We start from the raw sequence: 11770 nt of genomic DNA, 5'->3' as shown, positions 1-11770 counted from the left end.
AGAGTGCTTGGGTCAAACAACCCCGGCAAGGTGATTATCTAGCCTCCTTTTGAAGACCCCAGGGTAGGAGCAAGCACCACTTCCCTTGGAAGTTGGTTCCAGATCCTAGCTGCTCTGACTGTGAAGTAGTGGTTCCTGATGTCCAGCCTGAACCTACTCTCAGTCAACTTATGGCCGTTATTCCTAGTGACTCCTGGTAGTGCTCAGGGGGACAGGGCCTGTCCCGTTCCCTGCTGGTCCCCCTTGGTAAGTTTATAGAAGGCCACCAGATCCCCTCTCAGCCTCCTCTTGTAGAGACTGAACAGGTTCAGGTCCCATAGCCTCCCCTCATAGGGCCTGCTCTGCTGCCCCCTGACCATGCGAGTGGCCCTCCTCTGGACCCTCTCCATGTTGTCCACATCCTTCCTGAAGTGCGGTGCCCAGAACTGGACACGGTACTCCACCTGCGGCCTGACCAGTGTTGCACAGAGGGGGAGGATCACCACCTTGGACCTGCTCGTGATGCATCTGTGGATGTATGACAAGGTGAGGTTGGCCCTACTGACTGCATCCTCATATTGTTGGCCCATGTTTATCTTGGAATCAATAATGACTCCAAGATCCTTTTCTGCCTCTGCACTGACGAGAAGGGAGTTCCCCAGCCTGTAGGTCTGCTGCTGGTTCTTCCTCCCCCGGTGCAGTACCTTGCACTTGTCAGTGTTGAAAACCATCCTGTTCTCAGCTGCCCACCACCGTAACCTGTCCAGATCTAGTTGTAGCCTGTCCCTCCATTCTAACACGCCCACTCCTCCCCACATCTTAGTGTCATCTGCGAACTTAAACAAGGTGCTTTTTACCCCCTCGTCCAAGTTGCTGATGAAGATGTTGAACAGTGCGGCCCCAAGGACTGAGCCCTAGGGAACCCCACTGCCCACATCCCTCCAGGTCAAAAGTGACCCATCCACCACTTCTCTGGGTGCAGCACTGCAGCCAATTTGCGACCCATCTGACTGTGTAAGCATCGACACCACAGTCGCCTAATTTTTTGATGAGAATGGGGTGAGAGACAGTGCCAAAGGCCTTCCTACAGTCCAGAAAGACTATGTCCACTGTGACACCTGCGTCCAAGGATTTTGGGAACTGCTCGTAGAAAGCCACCAGGTTGGTTTGACAGGACCTGCCTCTAATGAGCCCATGTTGGTTGCCCCTAAGCATAATCTCCCCTGCTGGTCCCTTGCAGATGTGTTTTTGGATACTTTTCTCAAAGAGCTTCCCCAGGACTGAGGTAAGACTAACAAGCCTATAGTTTCCTGGGGCTTCTTCCTCCCTTTTTTGAAAATGGGGACTACATTGGCCCTTTTCCAATCCTCTGGCACCTCACCAGAGTACCACGAGTGCTCGTAAAGCTGTGCCAAGGGTCCTGCAATGACCTCTGCCAATTCCCTCAGCGCTCTGGGGTGGAGATCATCTGGACCTGCTGATTTGAAGATGTCCAGCCCCACCAGAAGTTCCCTGCCCCGGCTATGCCTTTCCTGAGTTCATCCGGGATCCCAGAGAGGGGGATGTCCCAGTCCCTGCTCAGAAATATGGAGGTAAAGAATTTGTTAAAGAGGTCAGCTTTATCATCTGGTGCAACCACCAGATTGCCTAGCGTGTCCTGCAGAGGTCCCACATTACCCGGTGCCTTCTTTTTACTCCCTATGTATTTAAAAAAGGACTTCTTGTTATCTTTGATCCGGGCCGCTAGTCCCAGTTCCATCTCCGCCTTGGCCTTCCTAACAGCCCCGCTACAGTCTCGAGCAATGGAGGTATAATCCTCCTTGGTGATGGCCCCTCCCTTCCATCACGTGTATGCCTCCTTTTTAGCTTTCAAAGGATCCTGAATGCCTTTGGGGAGCCGTGGGGGCTTTCAAACCTAAAAATAAAGCAAATGCAAAAAAGAAGCACAGCCTTATGTCATGTTACTATATTGGTAAAGGTTTGTGGTGGAGGGTACTAATTTGTCAGATGCCAGTTAGACTATAGGAAACTGGATTGAAAATGGACAGAGGTGATGGGTTATCCACAATCTTTTGTTACAGTTGTACCCCAGCACATGTGGGTATTAACTATGAGGACCTTACAAATTATAGAGGTCAAACAGGGAGAATGGAGCTGCAGCTGGTATGTATGAGAAGTTAGGAGCTGCAGAAGCTAATGCAACTGAACCTAGCACTTGAAGTATATTCCATTTCTGTGCGAAAGTGCATCACCTCTCTGGCTAGGCTTCCTGGGCAAGTAGTGTTATTAAGGGACCTTCTGAGAGATGGGAATAGACCATAAACTGCTGTGGCCCTGCCAGGCTTGATCTGACCAGGAAAGCAAGGAGTGCGCAGGTCAAAGAACCTGGAGCAGAGATTGCGTCTATAGAATTGCATTGGTAAAAGCAGTGTCCACCTGCATCCTTCTAGTTCTAAAGAATCCCGGTAGACCTTTAACCTAATTATGAATCACACTACACCTAGATATATGGTGCTATTCTTTATTTGTTAGCAATATTCATATTCTGGGAATGTCAATAAAGTTTGCTTTTGTCTTTGCGCCATTGGAGGACTCATTCTGCTAAGAACAGGGGCTGCCTAAACATAACCCTCAGACCCCTACATTTCCTTCAGTGGTCAACAGCTATCGCTGTGCCAGAATGTGATCTAGCACTCGTCACGTTCTTGCTCAGCCCATTCTACTCAGTTCCAGCTTTTCCTTTTCTCCATCTTCACATGCTGTCTCATTCCTCTTTCCCCAATCTCTTCTATAACATCATAACCATACCAAACTAGCAAATGAGACAAAGAGTCTCACAGATATACTAAACTCCTAGAAGACAGCATAGGGACCTCCTGAGGGTTTTACAGTCCCAGACAGACACTTGAAGTACACACAGGAAGGGAGCAGAGGAGGGGAGGAGAAATCGAAGTGAGAACACAGGTAGGCAGAAAGATTAGATGAGAATTGTCCAGCTACTGCATGATTTCTCTGTTCTTTTGAATTTGGCATTAAGCAAGAAAAAATGAAGACAAGAATGGGAGAAAATCTGAAATTCAGAATTTCCCCATCAACGTCTTTTATAGGTGTTAATTTATGAACTCCCTGGATTACTTGTAAATCTTTCTAAGAAGCCAGAGCATGCAGGGGGAGAGAGTGGAGCAGTGCCAAGAAAGACCCTCACTCTCACGCAGCTCTTCCAAGCCAGAAAGCAAGAGTGGTTTTGGCCACTGCTGCCTGGCTGAATTTTCTGTGACTCTCTCCAGTAAAAACACAATCTGTGCTGGGCTTTTTAAAGGGCTTTAGTGATCATACTGCTCAGATTCTGCCACACAGCTCCTACTTAGTCTATCAGTCAGTTATACAGTCATGAACACAATTTGTTCAATATTAGCCCAAGGCAGTCAGTCAGTCTTTCCTACTAGTCATTCTGCTCTTCCTTCCCCTCACCCAAAAGGCTATGTCGAACCCTTCCCTCTGTTGCTCAGACTCGCCTCCATTTCATGCTGGTTCCAATTGCCCCAATCTCTCCTTTCTGGCCAGTGCCCAATAGTTCTGTATTTATGTGCAGCTCCCAGCTCCATGATCTCTGAACTCCCTCTTGCAAGGGACATGGAAGCACCTGGTTGTGGAGTTGCAATGGCTCCAAGACACCATAGGCAGGGTAACTCTTGCTGTCCTGGCTGCATGCCGAGGAGCAGAATTGCTTGAAGCTGGCTCTGCAAGTCCAGAGCAACAAGGGCTTCTTCACATCCCAGTGGGTAGGTGGTTTGGGGGAAGGCTCGGTCAGAAAGAAGCACAGCCCCTCAGACCAGCATCACCCAGGTGTGTGGTCCCCCAGCCCCAGTGCCAAGGCTTGGTTTTGAGTAAGGGACCTGGAAACTATGCATACCTGTGTGTCAGTGCACTGCTGCCAGGCACGGGCGTCCTAGGTCTGTGTCCACTGGATCAGCCTCCTCAGAGTCCACTGACATTGTTGATGGGAGATTTAGAAATGCCAGCCAAGCACAGGGCAAAGTGCATGTGAGAGAGGGATAGATGAAGAAGATTGGAGAAAAACAACGTTAACTGTAAGGGGGCAATGGCTGGATAGCTGCCAGTCAGAGAATACAGAGGAGAAACACAGAGATGGGTGGATATTTATAAAAGCAGAGAGGGAAAGTGATAAAATCAAAAAAGGAGAAAAAAAAACAGTGAGAGAGAAAAAGGCATATCAATTGAAAGATAAAGAATGGGAGAACTAAAAAGGTGGGTAGATGGGAACAAAAACAATAGGAAAGAGAAATTAATCTGTTGTATAGGTGACAAATGAATCCAGAAAAGGAGCTAAAGGGGACAAAGAAAAGTAGAAGGATACAGTAGGAGAGAAAGAACAGGAAAAGAAATTGGTTACAGGAGAGAGAATGAGAAGTTGGAGGACACAAATGGGAACAGAGAGAAAAGGATGGAGAGGAGTATAGAGAGAGGGAGAGGAGAGAGACAGAAAGTAGGAGAAAAATTGGGAGATAGAAATATGTAAAGAGCTAAGGAGCCTTGAGTTGGAAAGCTCTGCAAACGGGGAGTCAGTGCAGGAGTGAGTGGCTCATCTGCCTGCTAGGCTGTGTGCCCTGTCGCAGCCTAGACCATTTCTAAATGTGGGCTCACAGACCTGCTCTCTGTCCTGCAGAGACACGAGCTCAGCTCTGAAGCCTCGTGTCTTTGTCTGTGCTTGGCTCCCACCCACAGCTCACGATCCCTCTCCGCAGGTCTAAAGGCAATGGCCGTTGGGGGGGAATGGGGGGAAGGAGGAGGGAGGGGGTGGAGCAGAGCGTGAATGCAATTTGTAGCTTTGAGTGGGGTTGGGCACTTGGCTGGGAGCAGGCATGGAGCCCGGGGGAGCTGCATCCCAAATACAGCATGAGACTCCTGCAACTGCGGGACCCCCCGAGGGAGCGCCAGGGAAGTGACCTCACACCCACGGGCCTTTCCCACATCTGGTCACAGAGCTGTGCGGAGCACATGGGTCCTGCCCCACCACAGGCTCCCCCCTGGCTCCAGGTCTCATTTCCCAGCCCACAGCCCTGCCCTGGTGCTTGTAAAAGCAACCCAGGCCACGCAGCATGTGGAGAGCTGCCCAGCCCTGTCCTTTTCAACACTATGGGGTTGGGAAAACAGTGTGGGTGACCAGAGTCCCCTTTTGTTGATGGCACCAAATACTGCCACCGACACAGTGGTGGCTGACCACACACCACCACTGGCATGGTGGCACCAGGCACTGTCCTTTGTGTTGCTGCCACCATGGGCGTCAAGCTGCTCTGCTGTGTCTCTTGTCCTTACATGGCTATGAGATGAGCTGGGGAAGTCGTTAGCCTGTTTCCCTGTTCTGAGCGCAGGGCTAAAATCAATGCGTAGTGGAGCTGTGTGGAAGTGAGAGCGAGGAGCTGAGCATGGGAGGAACTGGGGACCAGAGGGTGCGGCTGAGACTCTGGACTCCGGGAATCTCCCTTGTGTGAGAGGAGAGTGGGGTGTAATGGTTAGAGCAGTGCAGCGCTGGATTTCCAGTTTCCTGGACTTTTTTCATCGGACCCTACCCGTTACCAGAATGGGAATGGTTGTCCAGGGGTGTCCGGGCCTTCTCCCCTCCATCACCCACCTCATTCAACCTTATCCTCAATTACCTTTTGTGTGTTTGCCAGTGCATCTGATCCCTGGTAGAGGTCCCTTCCACCTGGTTTCCCAGTCCTTTCTTCTGAGTCCCCCCTCTGCTCTCACTTCCTTCTGCTTCATCTCTGTATCTCTTCTGCTTCTTCTCCTTTGGTGACACCACAGGCAAACTCACAAGCAGGGGAGCCTGAAGCAAGATGGCCATGGGGTCCAGGTGCAGGCAGAGCCCGATGGCCCAGGGGCAAAAGTAGAGGTGTCGTGTGACACAGCAAGCCCTGTACAAAGCCCCTAGCTCCCTACATAAGAGATATTGCGGGTGCTGAAACCTGTGGTCATGGGCTGCGCTCAGAGCTGAGCCAGGATCTGGTGGCCCTGAATAGAGAGCCCTTAGTGGGAGGGCTCAGCAAGAGAAACATTGAGATGACCTTGAAGCAGACAAGACCCATCTCTTTGAAAGTGTGTCTTGCCCTGGGTGCAGCCTCCATTATTAATTTTGATCTCAAGACGTGGCAGAAGAGACTACAAAATATGGGGGAGACTGGAGGGCATAGGCACTAATAGGCCTCTAGAGGTGGGTACCCTGTAGCGGCACTTGTACCCAGCATACACTGCGATCAATATGTACATTAATGTTGGCCTGTAAAATGATTGAGACCGGCTTGCGGTAGCACAGGTTATAAGGTGCATGCAGTTTGGCCCAGTGTGTGCTGCTTCATTACCCTGTGATGTATTTCTTCAGCTGCTCAACTCCACAGCCCTCCTCTCTGGTCTCTCTTCTCCTGGAGCAGGGGCCTACCATCACCAACAAATTCAGCCCCGTGCCCTCGCACCCCAGGTGTTAGAGTTAGGAATCAGGTGCTTGTACCATGAAGAATGGAGGTGATGGTGGCATCACGCAGCTTGGAAACTGAGGAGGGGAGTAGCAGCCCATGGCAGCCGGCTGCACTAAACTGGTTGTGGACCCATGGTTCAGTAGAATATGTGCTGCACTAGCTGGCGAATCAGTGAACTTGCAGCAAAGCTTGTTGGATTTTGGGCTTCTGGCCACTGATCCGGAGTCCAGCAGTAGTGAGTAATAAAGTAAGTGGCAAATGCTGTCCTGTTGTATGAAATGGGTAGCTGTCCATTTGGCCAGAGAATGTGCATAAGGAGGGGTGTGGAGTACTGGGCTAGGTGGCCAGTGATGTCTTGCAAACATTTTGGATGCCCCAAACCTGTCTGGTGCCTGAGCTGCAACAAAGAGAGAGAGCAAATTAGGTTATGTGGCTCATGAGACTTTGGCTAAGGTGGGAAGTCAGGACATTGACCTCTGTACGCTGGTGCTCTGGCCTGGGCTGGATTTTTCTTTCTCCCTGTAACCAGCCCTGTCAGGAAAGCCCTGGGCTGTGTGACATGCCCCTGAGTGACTCTGCGGAGTCTCCATGCTGGGCCCTCCCTTACCTGACTTGAACAAAGGAGGTTTTGGTGGATGCCTTTCACAAGCCTCTCCAGCAGATGTGAGTCTGAATTGGAGGTGCTGGTGCCCCTGACTCCTCATTAGACCTCAGGTTGTGGCGCAACGGGCATTGTTAGCCTCCTGGCACCTGCTCTTCTTGGGGAGAGCTTAGAAAGAACCTGGGTCTTACTAAATACATTTCCTTTTTGTGCTGCAGCCTCTGAGGACACCCATGGAAAGTGCAGGCAGATCATAAAAAGATTTATATGCCCAGTTCAGAAATGAACCAAAGTGAACCGAGAGGGAACTGAGCTCCATGCAATTTCAGGGCAAAGGAGAGGAATCAGGGCTGCAGAAATGAATGGGAATGTAGAATTGCCCTAGTAGATATGGCCAGCATCCTTCAAGTCCAGGGTGCAGTAGGGCATCCCACCCCTCAGCTGTAGAGCGACACACATGGTGGACAGGTGTGGTGCATTTTGCTTTTAGGAGGAGTTTCTAATTTATCCACACAATTCAGTAATTTATATATGAATTAGGGAATGCTGCTGCACACAAATGAACCATTTCATGCTACCCCACATGAATGCTGCGTGCCACTGGAGGCTGGGGGTGGGCACAGCTAGCTCCCATAGGTGGCGGTGGAACTGGCGCTGTTGGCGGCAGAAGGAGGGCAGCAGCAAGTGGTTAGCTCCCACAGGTGGCCATGGCGCTGTCCGCAGCGTGGCAGGGGCATGGTAAGTGCCAACTGGCAGCCGGCGACCACCCGCAGATGCTGCTGGCGGTGTCGGCAGTGAGGGCAGGAGGGTGGTGAGTGGCGGCCAGCTATAGGCGCCGCCGGCATTGTAGGTACCACTTTTTTGCAGGGGGTGCACCACCAATCTCAGGGAGTGCACATGCACCTGTGTGCACCCCCTATGTGTTGCCAATGCTGCCCCATGTACCTTTCCTTCATTCATCCAAATCTTGATCCAATGTCACCCTTTGGAAGAAATTGGAGATATTGCCTTGGTCATCCCACTGGTGACCCAGAGTCACCCTGCCAAAGTAATTAGGGGAAATTCTCTTCTCCCTTGAAAAGGATTGACCCTGCTGAAATCACAGTTGACTCCTGCCTCAGATTCCCCTTGTATGAACCAAGGGTGACCACCGTGATTCTTCCATGTGTAAGCATGGAGCAGCAAGGGGTCTGAGGGCTGAGGACCCAGGGAATGGATGCAGGAACAGGGCAGGAAGAAGTAAGGAGCCAGCAGGGATATTGTGAGCTGGAGGACAGAGGTGTGGTGAGGCACGATGGAGGCTGTCTCCCAGGTTAGGCCTGGGACTGGGCGAGCAAAACAACAGACTGTTAAAGTTATAATTTATTTAAGTCCCATGATTTTTGCTGAACTCAATGTTGTGAATACCTGATTTTCAGTATGATGTGGGCACTCTCTCTTTTTGGCCACCTTGAGTCATGAAACATGTGCATCTATGGGACCGCTGTAGTGCCACTTGAAATGAGTAAGCAACTTTCCATTTTTGTCTAGATCCATTCTGAAAGTAGAACACTAACAGAACCAATGAGGGACTGGTTTGTTGCCTCTTTATTTGGGCAGCTGATGGGGGTGTCTCTAGTCATCCAAAAGAACAGAAACGGGGGATGGGGAACAGATCGAGAGAGGTGTCCTATATTCCCTCTAGTTCTGCTTAGTCCCTCCTGCACGGTCAAAGTCTGTATGTCACCAAAAGTGATTGTCCATCACTCAGTGCAGAAGACACAAAATAGCTGGATCCCTCGCCTGGTTCAGGTCGCTGTGATCCAGTTTCAGCTGAGGGCAGCAGTGGAAGTGCCACTCACCTGTAATGGCCTATTTGTTACGGCACCTGTTCTGGAAATTGGTGGGCAAGGCTTTAGCTCTCCCTAAGCTTTACAGGGATTTGAGGCTATGGGGAGGGGCTGGAAAAGTTACGGCTGCACTAGGAACAAGAGAATGAGCTCAACACAGACAAATGTAAGTGGAATAGACTGCCTGGAGACCTAGTGGGATCTCCTTCTTTGGCAGTTTTGATGCAGAGGCTGGATAAGTATAATTAGACAGGGATGATTAAGAAGTAGCATTCATGCATTCATGCAGACGGTTGACCATATGACCTTGGATAACAGTGACATCCCTTCCAACTTAACAACATAGGATGAGAACATGATGTGTTCATGCTGGGTTTAAGTAATGGTCTGTTTATCCCAACATCCTGTCATTGACGGTCTCGAAGTGGGTGCTACGCAGGGAGAGCTTTGAACCAGACGTTTTTAGATGGATCTATCCCCAAATCAATAATCTCCCTGGCCTTTTGGGGTTACAGATGCCCGAGGAAACGTCTCCAGCCATTCCGTTCAATAGCCATCCATCATCCATTAATTTCTTCAATCTCTTTTTGAACCTGGCTGTTTTATCTTCCTCCACCATATCTTGTGGCAATGAATTCCAAGTTATCTTCACATTGCATAAAAAGGAACTTTCCCTTGTTAGTTGTAAACCTGTCACCTACTAATTTCAGCAGGTGTCCCTTACTTCTATTGTTCCCGGACTTGGTGAACAACAGTTCCCTACTCACTTGATTCATACCCCTCATGATTTTATAGACCTCTACCATAACCCTGTCTTATGCTTCTGCTTTCCAAACTGAAAGCCTCTGAGTCTAAGATTCTCACCTCCCAATTCTCAGAATAGTGCCAGAAGCCCCAAACCATGGCCTGTGCAGGGCTGAGAGCACCGCCCCTCCTGCTGAAACTAACTGACTGTGAGAAAAAGGATGCAAGAGTCATAAAACTAGAAGAGCATGCAAGAGGGAGCCTGAATCTTTAGCCACAGGAAGAGGTCCTTGGTTTGGTAGAAAAGCAGTCCTGGTCCTGCTCCCCACATTGTTTAAGCCCTTTACGTTCAATGGCTGTTGGATAAAATGAATAAACATTATTGGGAACACAGTAGATGTGCTTCATGTAGACACAGCTTTGGGCTCCAGGACTCCTGCAACCCTTTCCTCTGTGTAAGCCCAGCCAGCTGGAGGAGCAGAGGATCTTCTCAGTTCTGCCTATTTCACACATTCAAGTGGTCAGGACACTTTTCAGAGCAGTGGAAGATGTGGTTTAAGATCCCGCTGAGACTATGTTGAGGCGTCATTATGACACAGATGGACAACACGTCAGGTAGAAAATGGAGGGCCAGATAAGGTCAGCCTGTGGCACATGGTAGCTGGCTCTGGAGAGGTTAAAAAAATAGCACATCTCCCAGACTGAAGTAGAATTCCTGCCCTGTGGTGAGAGGCCTGGTGTGAGGTTGTTCCACATCTGGACATAGTCATTGTTACAGGATACCATCTCCAGTGGTTGCTGTGAAGCCCCCCGAGGCAGAAAACAAATCCCTTTTACCCTGCTCTATGGGAAGTTTGCCCTGCTTTCCTGCCATACCTAGATGTAAAATGGTTATTTAAGATGAGGAGGCTGTCCTCATCTTAATTTAATGACCACCTGCTGTTTGTGTTCTGCACCTTATAGGTTAATTGCATGGCTCCAATCTTCCCCTACACCACGCCCCAAGCCTCACAGATGTCATCCTCATTGATGTTGTCTCATTACACACGCAGCTCTCTGCTGGGCCCTCAGATCTCTGTCTTTCCCTCAACACCTCCCCTTAGTCTCCCACATGAACCCAATCTGGGCTGCCAGGCCCGTCAGTCTCTCCATGGACATTTCTGGCTCCTGCACTTTCCTTGGACACCTCTGGGCCTTTGAATACCTCTGACCACAGGGTATCATCTCCAGCGGTTTCTGTGAAGACCCTGGAGGGCAGTTTGCCCTTCTCGCCTGCTACACCTTGATGTAAAATTGTTATTTAGGTTGTGTGAGGCTGCCCTTCTCTGAATGTAATGACCACCTGGTGTTTGTGGTCTGCATTTTATGGGCTAATTGTGTGACTCCAATCTACCCCTACACCACACCCCAGGCCTCGCAGATGTCATCCTAATGGCTGTTCTCTCATTGCACACACAGCCCTCCCCTGGGCCCTCAGAGCTTTTGGTCTTTCTGTCAGCTCCTCGCTGGGCCCTCAGACCCCTCAGTCTCTCACTTGGCCCCTCTCTGAGCTTCCAGGCCCCTTGCTCTCTCCCTGGATCCTTGGATCCCTGGATCCTTCTGGTCCCATACTTTCTCTGATCCTTTCTACTCTCACTCTTTCCTGGCCCCTTCCTGGGCCTCTGGACACCTCTGATTCCACTATCTTCCTGCTGCCTCTGGACCCTTGTGGTCCCACTTCTGGTTCCACTTTCTCTAAGCTCCAGCTCTCTCTGTGGGCTTGCTCTCAGCCTCAGGTCCTGTTCTCCTTGTTGGGTCCACTCTCAGCATCAGGGCTCTGTTCTCACTTTCCCCTTTGGACCCTGCCCAACCTCATCACATCCTTCACACTTGGCCTCTCTCTCTCCCCTGGACACCTCATCAGGCCTGAGTTCTGTGCGTGCATGCATGTCCAATGTACCCCAACACACCTGAGGGGGGGGTGTGGGTGTGTGTGTGCGCCCCTCCCCCCAACATGCCAATCTCTCTGGGCTCACCCAGACCCCAAAATAGGTCCCGTACACTTGGTCCCTCTTTCTAGTCTCACCTTGACCCACAATAGGTCCCATACAATTGGCCCTTCTATCTAGGCTCACCCATAC

This window comes from Alligator mississippiensis, chromosome 11 (genome assembly GCF_030867095.1).
Source record: "Alligator mississippiensis isolate rAllMis1 chromosome 11, rAllMis1, whole genome shotgun sequence".
Taxonomy (NCBI): domain Eukaryota; kingdom Metazoa; phylum Chordata; order Crocodylia; family Alligatoridae; genus Alligator; species Alligator mississippiensis.
The sequence above is the reverse complement of the archived record's forward strand: the minus strand, read 5'-3'. Positions refer to the sequence as shown.